The sequence below is a fragment of the Saccostrea cucullata genome, unplaced genomic scaffold, assembly GCF_032062105.1.
Source record: "Saccostrea cucullata isolate Sc308-1 unplaced genomic scaffold, CSIRO_AGI_Scuc_v1 ctg412, whole genome shotgun sequence".
NCBI lineage: Eukaryota > Metazoa > Mollusca > Bivalvia > Ostreida > Ostreidae > Saccostrea > Saccostrea cuccullata.
Genome location: NW_026923551.1, coordinates 150,052 through 162,559, shown reverse-complemented (window position 1 = coordinate 162,559; position 12,508 = coordinate 150,052).

Below are 12,508 nucleotides of genomic sequence, written 5' to 3'. Positions count from 1 at the left end.
TATTCACATAAAAAACAGGTAGTTATAATAAGAAAAGAAACTAGATGAGATCTCGTTGCGAGCAACGAGTGGGTCTTCCGTCCAATTCTTGATGAGATGAGATAAGATTTTGATTGCGATTTTCATTCTAAAATAATGATTTACCACAATCTGTAAAAAGACATTGAACATTAAAGTCTTTAAAAAAATCGGCCTTTTGCCCCTAACGGCCCCTAATTATAGGAATCGGCCCTCTTTTTTCATATCATATAAAGATCTTAAGATTTTGAACATTTTGTGTTCAACAATTGTTCAGAAATTCTTTTTCGTTTCTGAGATATTAGAAAAAGAAACTTTTAGGGGCCAATCCTTCAACTCCTTAATGGGGACGTTTAGCAAAAAATGAAAGGTTGCATATTGTTTAGAACATTATTTTGAACAACTTTTGTTCAATATTGCTTATCAAAATATTTCTCCCTTTCGAGATATAAAGCATCAAAGATTTAGCATTCTGGCCCCTTGTGGCCCCTAATTATGTACCATACGACATGGAAATCATAATATATACTTGTAGATGGTTGAGATGAACATCTTTGCTTCAGTAATGTATTACAAAATATTAACCGATAAAGAGATATCGATTGAAGACTTTTGGCCCCTCTTGGCCCCTAATTCGAGTGCCCAGCCCCTTTTTCGGGATCTCATCTTAAAGATCTTAAGATTTTGAACATTTTGTGTTCAACAATTGTTCAGAAATTCTTTTTCGTTTTTGAGATATTAGAAAAAGAAATTTTTAGGGGCCAACCCTTCAACTCCTTAATGGGGACGTTTAGCAAAAAATGAAAGGTTGCATATTGTTTAGAACATTATTTTGAACAACTTTTGTTCAATATTGCTTATCAAAATATTTCTCCCTTTCGAGATATAAAGCATCAAAGATTTAGCATTCTGGCCCCTTGTGGCCCCTAATTATGTACCATACGACATGGAAATCATAATATATAGTTGAAGATGGTTGAGATGAACATCTTTGCTTCAGTAATGTATTACAAAATATTAACCGATAATGAGTTATCGATTGAAGACTTTTGGCCCCTCTTGGCCCCTAATTCGAGTGCCCAGCCCCTTTTTCGGGATCTCATCTTAAAGATCTTAAGATTTTGAACATTTTGTGTTCAACAATTGTTCAGAAATTCTTTTTCGTTTTTGAGATATTAGAAAAAGAAATTTTTAGGGGCCAACCCTTCAACTCCTTAATGGGGACGTTTAGCAAAAAATGAAAGGTTGCATATTGTTTAGAACATTATTTTGAACAACTTTTGTTCAATATTGCTTATCAAAATATTTCTCCCTTTCGAGATATAAAGCATCAAAGATTTAGCATTCTGGCCCCTTGTGGCCCCTAATTATGTACCATACGACATGGAAATCATAATATATAGTTGTAGATGGTTGAGATAAACATCTTTGCTTCAGTAATGTATTACAAAATATTAACCGATAATGAGTTATCGATTGAAGACTTTTGGCCCCTCTTGGCCCCTAATTCGAGTGCCCAGCCCCTTTTTCGGGATCTCATCTTAAAGATCTTAAGATTTTGAACATTTTGTGTTCAACAATTGTTCAGAAATTCTTTTTCGTTTTTGAGATATTAGAAAAAGAAATTTTTAGGGGCCAACCCTTCAACTCCTTAATGGGGACGTTTAGCAAAAAATGAAAGGTTGCATATTGTTTAGAACATTATTTTGAACAACTTTTGTTCAATATTGCTTATCAAAATATTTCTCCCTTTCGAGATATAAAGCATCAAAGATTTAGCATTCTGGCCCCTTGTGGCCCCTAATTATGTACCATACGACATGGAAATCATAATATATAGTTGTAGATGGTTGAGATGAACATCTTTGCTTCAGTAATGTATCACAAAATATTGACTTTTAAAAAGTTATTGAATAAAAACTGTTGGCCCCTTTCAGCCCTTAATTTGATGAGTCAGCACATTTTTCTTGATATCATATGAAAGATCTTGATATTTTGCACAAATGTTGTTCAGTATGTTTTAACAAAATATTTATATTTTAAAAGATATGGTACAAAATGTCTCAAAAAATCACTCACAAAACGTGTCCTAAATTTTGACCCCTACCGAGCTTCCATACTAGGCACTTCCGGAAAATATCCTGACCATGTTGCAACGTGGCAACATGTCCTCTATCATCACTAAAAATTTCAGCTTTCTAGCTTGAGCCGTTTTTGAGTTCCATCACAGACAAGGAGGTCCTCCAAATTTTGATCAAAGGGCGATAACTCCCGACCGGAAGTGAATTTTCAAAAAAAAATTTGCCGGAATTAACTTCAGATGAAAACGCATCGACTGTGAAAATTTGAAGCAAATCGAACGAGCCATCTCCGAGAAATCGTCTGCACAAATTTTGTAAGAAGAAAAAAGAATAAAAATAATAACTAGATGAGATCTCGTTGCGAGCAACGAGTAGGTCTTCCGTTGAATTTCTCGATAAGATGAGATGTGATTATGACTGAGATTTTCGTGAAAAGAGAATGACATTAAGTTTTCCTTCATTGAATTTAAAGTTACCGATTTATATCACAATATTCTGAACATATTTTGTTCAATATGGCTTATAAAATACCCCCCCCCCCTCTTTGGGGACGTAAAGCATCAACGATATAGGGTTTTGGCCCCTTGTGACCCCTAATTACGTAACATATGATCCAAATTTTACCATCTATTGTTGCAAATCGTTTAGATGAATATCTTTGCTTCTGTAATCTATAAAAAAAATATTAATCATTAAAGAGTTATAGATGAAAGACTTTTGGCCCCTCTGAGCCCCTAATTTGAGAAGCCAGCCCCTTTTTCTTGATATCAAATGAAAGGTATTGTGATTTTGAAGATTTTTTGTTCAACATTTATTCAGAGATTTCTTTTTGTTGTGGAGATATGCTGAACAGAAATATTTAGGGGCCATGACGCCAAGTCCTTAATGGGACCGTTTTACAAAAATTCAAAGTATGCATATTGTTTAGAACATTATTCTGACCATCTTTTGTTCAATATTGCTTATCAAAATATTCCCCGTTTTTGAGATATAAAGTGTCACTTATTTGACATTCTGGCCCCTTGTGACCCCTAATTACGTAACATATGATCCAAATTTTATCATGTATTGTTGCAAATCGTTTAGATGAATATCTTTCCTTCTGTAATGTATAACAAAATATTGATCATTAAAGAGTTATAGATGAAAGACTTTTGGCCCCTCTGAGCCCCTTATTTGAGAAGTCAGCCCCTTTTTCTTGATATCAAATGAAAGGTCTTGTGATTTTGAAGATTTTTTGTTCAACATTTATTCAGAGATTTCTTTTCGTTGTGGAGATATGCTGAACGGAAATATTTAGGGGCCATCGCTCCAAGTCCCTAATGGGGCCGTTTTACAAAAATTCAAAGTATGCATATTGTTTAGAACATTATTCTGACCATCTTTTGTTCAATATTGCTTATCAAAATATTCCCCGTTTTTGAGATATAAAGTGTAAAAGATTTGACATTCTGGCCCCTTTTGACCCTTAATTACGTAACATATGACCCAAATTTTATTATGTATTATTGCAAATTGTTAAGATAAATATCTTTGCTTCTGTAATGTATAACAAAATATTGATCATTAAAGAGTTATAAAGGAAAGAGTTTTGGCCCCTCTGAGCCCCTTATTTGAGAAGCCAGCCCCTTTTTCTTGATATCAAATGAAAGGCCTTGTAAATCTGCACAACTTTTCTTCTATATGTTGTAACAAATTATGAATAGATAAGAAGATATGAAACAAAAGAAGTCAAATTTTGTGAGATTTTTCTGAGATATTTTTGAGGCTCTACCGAGCTTCGGCGCCTTTTGCGCTATCAAGATTTGAATGCTTGCCTGCAACTCAGCAAACCTTCATTTACTTACACTGAAAATCTTGAGTCAATATCTTACGTCGTTCCGGAGGAGTTTCCAGGACAAGGAGACCCTCTAAAAATCATAAAACTGCCCATATCTCACGACCGGAAGTGATGAGATCAAAAAATTAAAAAACCTATCAAGATCGATTGAATAGCTATTACATATGCAAATTTGGTGAATATCGGCCGAGCCATCTCTGAGAAATCGCGTGCACAAAAATCGGTTGGAAAAAAAAATAATAATAACTAGATGAGATCTCGTTGCGAGCAACGAGTAGGTCTTCCGTTGAATTTCTCGATAAGATGAGATGTGATTATGACTGAGATTTTCGTTAAAAGAGAATGACATTAAGTTTTCCTTCATTAAATTTAAAGTTACCGATTTATATCACAATATTCTGAACATATTTTGTTCAATATGGCTTATAAAAATATACCCCCCCCCTCCCGCCTTTTCGAGACGTAAAGCATCAACGATATAGGGTTTTGGCCCCTTGTGACCCCTAATTACGTAACATATGATCCAAATTTTACCATCTATTGTTGCAAATCGTTTAGATGAATATCTTTGCTTCTGTAATCTATAAAAAAAATATTAATCATTAAAGAGTTATAGATGAAAGACTTTTGGCCCCTCTGAGCCCCTAATTTGAGAAGCCAGCCCCTTTTTCTTGATATCAAATGAAAGGTATTGTGATTTTGAAGATTTTTTGTTCAACATTTATTCAGAGATTTCTTTTTGTTGTGGAGATATGCTGAACAGAAATATTTAGGGGCCATGACGCCAAGTTCTTAATGGGACCGTTTTACAAAAATTCAAAGTATGCATATTGTTTAGAACATTATTCTGACCATCTTTTGTTCAATATTGCTTATCAAAATATTCCCCGTTTTTGAGATATAAAGTGTCACTTATTTGACATTCTGGCCCCTTGTGACCCCTAATTACGTAACATGTGATCCAAATTTTATCATGTATTGTTGCAAATCGTTTAGATGAATATCTTTGCTTCTGTAATGTATATCAAAATATTGATCATTAAAGAGTTATAGATGAAAGACTTTTGGCCCCTCTGAGCCCCTAATTTGAGAAGCTAGCCCCTTTTTCTTGATATCAAATGAAAGGTCTTGTGATTTTGAAGATTTTTTGTTCAACATTTATTCAGAGATTTCTTTTCGTTGTGGAGATATGCTGAACGGAAATATTTAGGGGCCATCGCTCCAAGTCCCTAATGGGGCCGTTTTACAAAAATTCAAAGTATGCATATTGTTTAGAACATTATTCTGACCATCTTTTGTTCAATATTGCTTATCAAAATATTCTCCGTTTTTGAGATATAAAGTGTCAAAGATTTGACATTCTGGGCCCTTTTGACCCTTAATTACGTAACATGTGACCCAAATTTTATCATGTATTATTGCAAATTGTTAACATAAATATCTTTGCTTCTGTAATGTATAACAAAATATTGATCATTAAAGAGTTGTAAAGGAAAGACTTTTGGCCCCTCTTAGCCCCTAATTTGGGAAGTCAGCCCCTTTTTCTTGATATCAAATGAAAGGTCTTGTAAATCTGCACAACTTTTCTTCTATATGTTGTAACAAATTATGAATAGATAAGAAGATATGAAACAAAAGAAGTCAAATTTTGTGAGATTTTTCTGAGATATTTTTGAGGCTCTACCGAGCTTCGGCGCCTTTTGCGCTATCAAGATTTGAATGCTTGCCTGCAACTCAGCAAACCTTCATTTACTTACACTGAAAATCTTGAGTCAATATCTTACGTCGTTCCGGAGGAGTTTCCAGGACAAGGAGACCCTCTAAAAATCATAAAACTGCCCATATCTCACGACCGGAAGTGATGAGATCAAAAAATTAAAAAACCTATCAAGATCGATTGAATAGCTATTACATATGCAAATTTGGTTTATATCGGTCGAGCCATCTCTGAGAAATCGCGTGCACAAAAATCGGTTGGAAAAAAAAAATAATAATAATAGGGAAAAAGAAACCGAAGAATAACAAGAAGGTCTTCCGTTGGAGACGGAAGACCTTAATAATAGGGAAAAAGAAACCGAAGAATAACAAGAAGGTCTTCCGTTGGAGACGGAAGACCTTAATAATAATAATAAAGGTAAAAAAGAAACCGAAGAATAATAGAAGGGTCTTCCGCTGAAGACGGAAGACCCTAATTATGGTTTTTCCTTATATTTACTTCTCCATATTGTCATAAACAATTAAAATATATGTGTAATCTTAAGCATTAAAAACGAAAGTTACAAAAATCAGAACTTATTTACTTAGTAATACCTTTGAGTAATCAATCCTTTCTTACTTCTTAAGTTGTTTCCAAATGATCACCCAAATGAATATGAATTACAATCCAACGAGGAAGCACTTTATGACAACTACCGAAATTTGATCTACAAAATTCGTAAGGATTTAAATCGTGATGTGTAAGTCGTCTTCATATACCATTGGTTTTTAATACCATAGTCAGTGAAGCGTGGGCAAAAATATATGAATTAATTTACTGGAACACACAGGAAGATATATAAATAAAATGTGAAATTTCAAACTTATTTTCATTGCATCTTCACGTTCAATCATACCAATTAAAGGTTGAAAAAATGTATGCGATGCAATATATAAGCAACAACTGTTCTGCTTATTTAGGTCTTACCTTGGAAACGGAAGACCTTCTACTGATTCTGATGGTCAAGATTATAATTCTTTTTTTTTCTTCTGCGTCCTGGACGCCGACTTTGAGACCTCATATCTCGCTCATTTATCAACGGATTTTGCTCAAATTTTTAGAATTTGTAGACGTTACATAATGGGATTATTCCCAAGGAATGGAAAAATTTGGGTTAATTCAATTCAAGATAAAGGTTCCGAGACTACAAAAGCTGGAGCAGAAATACTAGTGCATTTGAACAAATGAAGGATTGAAGTTGTGCAGATAGGTTTTTGTTTTCTTGATTTCAGCGTTCATGACTTCGCTAGATAGGGGTCATAAATTAGAACGTCCAGAAGCGCAAAAATTTACATACATTTCCCTACGTATCTTTTAAACAATAATATTTTGTTATGACATGTTGAATAAAAGTTGTGCACAATTTAAAGATCTTTCATTTGACATAATTAAAAAGAGGCTGGTACCACAAATTAGGGATCAAGGGCCCTTGAAAGTTATTGCTCAAAAACGGTAAATATTTCAAAAAAAGCTATCGTTGTGACTTAACATCTTTTTGATCTCATTAAAGGTTATTTTGTTTGAGTCTTATGTAATAAATGAGCGGGGAGTTTAATGAATGTACTGGTAAAGGATTTCATTCGACAAATGAAGAAAAATTCTTTATGCGTATAACATGTATAACTGAAATAAACTAGATGAAAATAATATAAAGTGTACCTAAACAAGTTGAATGCTAATAGTTTGGTTTTTAATGTGTTCTCTAGCTAGATGCCTTACAGATTATTCAGAGACAACTTACTCCTTGTATTCAATTTAAAAAAAAAACAAGATGGTTAAAAGGAAAAAGTCAACGTTCCTTCTTTTAATATCAAACGTAGCACTGTTTATTTAAAAAAAACAGAGCTTTCAAACGTAAAATAATTCACAGTCATTTTCATGCATGTATCTTAATTTTTTCCCAGACCCTGATAGTGACTGCTTTGTGTAATCCTTTCATCGATCGCGCATTGACCTAAATACATATGAATTGTACTGTGTTTTTCACTTTTCCTTTTAATATTGAAACAAACAAAATAGCATAAAGTAATTCAGTCTTTAAATGGATATTACGGAAGGCCGTAAGTGCCAACTTGTTAATATAAAGGAAAAGCAATATACAAAAACAAACCTCAATATATAAAGCAAATGCGAAATATATAAACAGTGCCTCAATATATTTAAACTAAGGAAATGCGAAACATGTAAACAAAATCTCGATATATGAAAAGGAAATGCGAAATATATAATTAAAATCTCGGTATATATATAAAAAGAAAAAGTGAGATGGATGACCAGAGAGCTACAATGACATATATTGATTGCGTACAAAAAGTTGCTCTCGGTTCTGAATTAATTTCTTATCTGAGATCAACTGCAGATAAGATGGATTTCGAAATTTTCCTGAGACCTCTATCAAGTACTTGTGCTTGACATCTGCAAAAAGATCGTTGGAACAAATTATCCCCAACTTAGGACTATAAAAAGGGTTAAAAGGAATGTTTTGTTGTAGGAAAAAGTGAAGGAATATGCACACGGTAAATAACATTTTAAGAGTGCAGCAATTGAAAAACACGGATATTGAATATGGCTTCAATGCACCTTTTTGTGCGCAAAAGATATACATTTTTTTTCAATGGGTGGCACAGTAGCTCTCTTGTCTGACTATATCATTCTACATTTCTGCAGCAAGTGAAAGGCTAGACATTTATACATGTACGATATATGCAATATTGACGGCCTTCGGGCATACTCAAAAATACGGAAAAAATGAACAATATTTCAGGCCAACAAGACAGTTCATACAATATAAATCAAAGCAGCGCAAAGAGAGACCTTTTAAAATCAGAGGTGGAATCAGGTTATATTGATCCAGCCCCGTAACGCGACCATCGAAAGAACCCGTCTCCGCGTCTTGAATCCGCAACGTACATGTAATGCAGGTACTTGAACAATAATTTATTTATAAGTCTTTAAAGAAATATCAAGAAGGAGACATAATTTATATTCTAACATTCTCTCCTTTTTTTTGTTATTCATATTTCTCAATTTATTCAAATTACATGTATTTATTTTTAGGGTACATTATACATTTATTGCATGATAGTGAGGGAAATATGAAGACTTATTCAGCCAAGAAAAATCATTTTTCCCGAGGGCTTCGCCAGAGGGAAATATGATATTTCTTGGCTGAATAAGTCTACATGTTTCCCGAACATTCATGCAATAAATTGTTTATTATACCGAAACAAGCAAAACCTTAAAAAAAACTTTCAAATTCGGCACCACTCTCAAATTCACTTTCATTTTTTACAGTAAAGTTACTATAAAACCCTTTGGTCAACACATTATCATCAGTTTTGTGATGTAAACCAAGCTACTACTCTCGGGAGTTTTCTTTTAATGAACGATAATTATTGCGGGAAAATAAACTAGGTATCCGAAGAGGTGGAATATGATGAAAAGTGTGCCGACGGCCGGGAAATATGAAGTTGTACGGCCCGATCACGTGATAACCTAGAACCAATCAGATAACGCGTTCTGTAGAATATTTATAATGCGGTATAATAATAAACCTTATTCGTCAGCCAGTCTGGTCACAAAAACTTTAAATTTGATAATAATATTTGAATGAGTTGAAATAGAACTTTCATATTTCACATGTGCATGTTTTGTGACAAGACATTTAAAAAAACTGTGATTTTGTACTCCTTGACCTTGATTTTGAAGCTTGACGTACTGAAAAAATAACTTTTGAAAGCTTCAATTTCATAAACGTGTATTACCTGTGACAAGGCTTTTTAAAATTCACTATGATTTTTGACCCCTTGACCTTAAAGTTTGACCTGCTTTTCAAAAACATTAACAATATTCATACCTTATGAATGAGAAGAGATAGGGCTTTTAATTCACCCTAGGCTTTTGTATTACCTGAGACAAAATTTTTCGAAATACACTGATTTTTGACTCCGTGACCTTGAGGTTTGAATTACTGATCATATCATACCATAACGAGTGTACCGTGGCCTTGAATCAAGGTCATTGAGATAAGATGTTTTGGCTTGATGCATTTTCTGTAAAAAAATGTGTGGATTTAACAATACGGTACCGTAACACATGGGAGATGATCATCACTAGCGTGTTTCATGATGTGACGCAAGGTCATTTTGACAAGCTCAATGTCACGAACATTCCTTTGCTATCTTTTGTAATAGTAAAACAAAAGATGATATCCACAATTTTAAAGAATGCTTATCAAGAGAATGTGGCCTGACCTTGACTCAAAGTCATTTCTCCTTCTACGCAGCTCCAACGAAAGAATACTCGTTGCTTTGCAACGAGTTGGATTCTTTTTTGCTGGACTATTTGTTAGTAACAGCTGCTGAAGGAGACTCAACGCACATCATAGAAAATCCTTAGTATATAACCTGATGGACTTGGATAAGAAGTTTCATTAAAAAACCTTATATGTACAATACATTCTGTGCAAATATTTTCTTTAAATACTCTCTACGCTATTTAAATTAATTAAAATTACGATCTATACAAATTGGTTGTCAAGCATATAACTAATTTTTATACTGGAGTGCCTGATCATTGCATAGTAAAGCACGACGTTAAGATTATATCTGCACGTTTCATTGAATGACTACACAGATAATTATTTTACGTACTCGTAACACGTTGTAGCATATACTTGTCTATACTTCAAAAGTATGTAACACATTCGTGTAATACAACTGTACGATTTTTGTATGTTGCAAAACATAATTATGAATAATGTGTGTGAAACACAAATATTTCACACAACGTACGAAAAACATGCGGTTGGATAACACATGTGTGTAATATTAGTTCACAAATGGTTTGTGCTGCTAATCGTTCCACGTGGATTAATAAACACATGATAGTTGACACGTATATTATCAACAACACGTTACATGTAGGTTAATAAATGGATGGTCTAAATATAATTTAAGCTCTACATTAAACACACTTTCATATAACGACTGCATATTTTCTATTTTAATATTACTTGTACATACATGTAAAATAAATGAACATGTAGGTCAGATACTGCTGCATTTTTATTTTTCAATTTATTTTGCTTTATTTACTTTACGTCCACTTGATTATCTGGCAAAGAGAATTGAGTTACATGAAGTATTGGTATTTTACATGTACACGAGGACATAATTATCCTTTAGAGTGACACACTTATTTTCTATCCTTAAAAATATAAAACGCATGTAGATAGTTTTTCTATATGATTTTAAATGTTATCACTCTTAGGTGGTGGTTGAAGCTCATGTCCTTGTACACCTATTAATTATACCAAGTCTAGATAATGAACTGAAAAAGAGATCAGATAATCTAATTCAATAATTTTTATACCTGCATTTAACTCATGTAATGCTGTGCAATTACATCTCAGACACAAAAGGAAAATACTAAATATAGTCAGAAAAGCCAATTTCGATCTTAATGATTTGTTCTGCTTTGTTGTACATGTCTTATATGCAAGTTTTGACAGAAAATTTTACAATAAAGTTTAATATATCTTGAAAAAAAATTTAAAAACCTCTCAAGAAAATTTCTGTTAAAGTTTCCTCAGTTAGTATAATATTTAAACTTGTTAATTTATGGCTTTTAGGGGTAGTTTGGACCTACAATAGGAAATTTCCTAATTACAATTACTAACGGGAATACATGTAGATGTGCAAAAATCTCAAGAAACCAAAGAATTGGTTACTTCGTACATTTCAAAGTTATTCGGTTGTTTCACAAATTTTCAAATATTTAAAAAAACCCATTTTTTCAGAATATCTGGACGGAATCTTAATTCAAAGGTTTCGGAGAACAGCTGGACCAAAGCTACTGCGTCGGAAATTGTTACCCATGGACGCCATACTTCCGTAATTGGTGCTGTAGAGAAATTTTGAAATTTAAAAGTTTAAAAGATTTAACTAGAGATAGAGAATGGGTAAAGGTTTTTTTTAATAGAGATTTTGATTTGAACATATTTTATTATGTAAAATACATTAATGGATTGGGCAGCAGGCATAGCCTATATAAGCCCTTTCCATAAATTTTTAATAGAGATAAAGGTAACACAGTGTATAGTTTTATTTATCTTCAATTTAATACAATCTCACAAATTTGTTTTAAATATCTAGGTCACATAAGTCACTTTTGACTTATTACATTTACTATCTGAATTTTTCTGTCGCTATCTTATATTTTATATCATCCATTAACATAATTACATTTTCAGATTCTCTAAACTACAAAATTAATTATGACCAATTATTTTATTTATAAATTTACGTTGGTTTCGCATTTTGCTGTGTATGATATTGCTAAATTCCTATAAATATAAATTATTTCCCTCCTTAAATTTTGACGTTACGAACTTTTATTGAAGAAAAAAAATAAGTATTTTTGTTTGAGTGAGGAATAATTAAATTAGACCAAATGCAAGGGGTAGTTGAAGGATGGAATGAAATAAAGTTTATATTTCAAAAAAATAAAATCAATATTTTTCCATTAATTTTATTTGTTATCACATTACAATAAAAATAAAATAAAAGATGATGAACAAAAACATTAAAATGTCTTTAAAACATATTTTCCTTATCAGAATCGCAAGCACAACGCTTATGTGTTGCTTTAACATGCCTCCTCTTTATCTCTTGGTCAATTGAAGCTGAACACTTCTCATAAATAGGCACTGTCAGATGGGTATATACATTTTCGATTTCTTTACACCCGATTGCACACTTGAAATTCGTGGCCGACATGAAGTTTTTCTTGCGTGATATTAGATTTCTTGCG